The following is a 3375-nucleotide window of genomic DNA, read 5'->3' as shown; positions in this document are numbered from 1 at the left end:
CTTTGAGGGACAGCAGTAAGAAATTGGTTCCCAGTTTCCACCTTGTAGGTTGAATGGTACCGTTGACCTCCTCCTCTTCACTCCAACCCCCAAATAACCTGCCATGTTTTTTGTTCCCAGTCCGTTGTTAGAGATTCCAGGCCACACGTTATGCCATTTCCGGTGGCACGTTTAACATACCCGTTCAGAGTAGAAAGTTTTCTAATGAGGTATGGGATGAAGTGCCTCCGTAATGAAAGTCCCAAATTTGCCTTGAAGGAATCTTGGGAAGCTTAATTATGTATTACCAGGCCCTTCCTTTGGAGAGTGATTCTGTTGCTCTGAGGCAGAACCTGGAAATCTGAATTAAAAATTTCTCGACTATGGGAAACAGTTCTGAATAGTGTATCTCTATGAGGAGTTTCTGGCTTGTTCTCGAAATCCCATCTCAGCTTTCCTATGTGCTACTGTCAAGTAGCAACATCCTAGTGAGTAGAACTGGAGGTAGAATTAATTTCGCTGTCCGCTTCCTCCGGAATCCCGCTCCTAGTCTCTGCTCCTGTTTGCTGTGCTGCCCCCCAGTGGCCATCTGGAAAACTAGACACTCAGATACCTGCGCAAAGGCATATTGGCTGAGTCTACTGAATGTGGAGGTCAAGACTCTCCGTGTGGTGAACAGGTTTTCAAACAACTCATCTAAGAAGTGTGTGAACATGGTAAAAAGTCCCAGCTAGGTGCCATGAGCCTAAGAGGCAAAAAGCCTCCTCTAAATTGGCTCTCACTTTGAGATACTTGGAGTGGCTCTTTGTTGGGACACCAGCATGATGTAGTTGCATTGTAAAGGTACAGGGGCAGCACGGGGAAGACACGAGCAGTAGGAGGCTGGGGCGAGAGGACCAGTCGTTTATTGAGGGTGTAGATAAGAAAACCATGGGGAATGAACTAGCTCAGCCTTTGAGGTATCCCCGGTGTTGTAGAACTGCATCCCCTGTAGATATCTGAGCAGTCACAGAAGGCAAGGGGATTCCTGGGCCCTGCAGGAACTTCCCACCCCATAGCTGCAAGATCCAGTCAAGAAAGAATGGTAACAGTTTCAGGGATTTTGTTTTGTTTTTAATTTTATTTTAGAGAAAGAGAGTGAGAGCACAAGCAGGGGAAATGGGAGAGAGGGAGAATCCCAAGCAGGCTTCATGCGCAGCATGGAGCCTGATGTGGGGCTTGATCCCACAACACTGCGATCGTGACCAGAGCTAAAATCAAGAGTGGGACGCTCGACCGACTGAGCCACCCAGGCGTCCCTCAGGGGTTGTTTTGTTCCTAAGCTCAGGAATTGTACGAAAGCTTAGTAAATAGCCAAGTATTTAAACCATAAATCTGAGGGTGGGGGCAATGGATTACTGAGAAGCCCAAATGCAATAAATTCATCAAATCAGGCAGAGACTTAAGTTATGAACAGGAACAATGGCTTTTGATGCCTGACTCTATGGAGGGCTCCAGTTGGATTTCAACCACGGAAGTGTGTGTGAAGGTAAGAGTAATGTGACTGGGGTCAAATCTCAACTATTCCCGGGGCAGCTTCTCGGAGACCCAGAAGAGGAATTCTGATCTTATGTCTGTTGTCTGAAGGCAAATCAGGGAGCTACTTTTGGTTAGTCACATTAAATTCCCTGTAAATAGCAGGCCTGGCCATCAACTCAGCAAATGGGAGTTTGCCTTCTCTGCTTTATACTCCCTGTTCCAGCAAGGATGGGAGAAAGGATATTCCTCTTCCTTCAGTGGAAATGAATTCTGGATAGAAGAGCAGAAGCCATGTGCTGGAATAGCTGTGTGTGTATGTGTGTGTGTGTGAGTGTGAGTGAGAGAGAGAGAGGCCAGGTTCAGAGACAGTCCTGGGCCTTTGAACTGCATGATGGGAAAATGAACCTTATACCCACCCCAAGATAGGATAAGCCAAGGTTATCCAAAAGAGTAAGCTGGGGCTGGGGGTAAGAGTAGCTAGAGATGAGTGCAACAGAAGTATTATAAAGGCAAATGGGTGTTACATATTTCATGTTGTGATTAGTTTTGGCACTGGTCTTAAACATCCCACTGAGGTCTCTGGATTTTTCTTCCCTGTAGTCTGCAGAGACTTGTCTGGACAAATGAGAAATGATGTAGAGGACCAGATAGCATGGTAAGTGGTAACTGAAAGCAGATAGGAATAGATCCTTCTGAGGTGTAATGATGCCTCCCCAGGACAGGAACCATAGAAGCCTTGAACCCATCACCTTTCTGTTCCTGAAACTTGTAACTCCTCCCATGTCAATACAGCACAGTAGACCCTCCCCATAGAGACGGAGCCCTAGGTGTGCCAGAAGTTGGTAGTTATACCTTTTGTTGTTCAGATCAATGTTACCCACTACCATGATGATGATGTCATCACTTCTTTCTGACCATACATCTTGTCCCCACTTATGTGTCTCCTTTAAAGAATTGATGTCTACCACACCATGTTGCAGAGAGTTGAAACATTTAGTAGAGGTTTACAGAGTATAAAGTTCTTGCCCTTCCATTCTGCTAGTCTTAACCAGCCTTCCTATTGTTTCCCTCAATCCCTTTTTCAAATAAAACATGGCATAACACTCACTTGTGACGTCCTAGACAGCCACCATAATAGTCAAATCATGTATGTAGCTAGGAATTTAGACTTCAAAAGCTCCCCTGGCCAGCTGTGTCACATAACAGGAGCTGAAACTGCATAAGAAAATGTTTAGAAAGGAAAGATACTTGCCTTTAAAAGGTTAGAACTTAATAAAGGCAAAATAAAAAGAACCAAAGGAACCAGGTCCCGTAAAGGGGGCTGCTATAGCCACAACCTAAGTGGCCTACCATCTTTGCACAGGTGCAGTCTCAATATACCATTTTGATTAAGGAAGGCCTCATAGAGGAGCAGATTTAAGTATTCAAAGCCTCTTGGACTTTGTGTTACAGGTGGATATTAGATGAAGGCAGACAAAACAAGAAACAAAGCAGGGTTTTGAAATTTGGGGAAACTTCATGTTTTTCCCCTTTTTTTAAGTTTTTTCTTTTTTTTTTTTTTTTTGAGAGTGCGTGAGTGGGAGAGGGGCAGAGAGAGAATCTCAAGCAGGCTTTGAGTTGTCAGTGTAGAGCCCGATGTGGGGCTTGAACCCACGAACCATGAGATCATGACCTGAGCGGAAGTCAAGAGCAGGATGCTTAACCAACCAAGCCACACAGGTGCCCCTTGTCTTCCCCTTCTTTGTCCACAGATAATCTAGACTGGTGCTACTCTACTGTTATGAATAGGCCTAAGAGGTTGAGTTGTAGGTTTAGTGATAGGAGAGTAAATGTTCACTATTTGGTCCTCAAAAGTACAGGCGCTCAGACCAGAAATCA

The sequence above is a fragment of the Crocuta crocuta genome, unplaced genomic scaffold, assembly GCF_008692635.1.
Source record: "Crocuta crocuta isolate KB4526 unplaced genomic scaffold, BGI_CrCroc_1.0 scaffold394, whole genome shotgun sequence".
NCBI lineage: Eukaryota > Metazoa > Chordata > Mammalia > Carnivora > Hyaenidae > Crocuta > Crocuta crocuta.
This window is presented reverse-complemented; position numbering follows the sequence as displayed.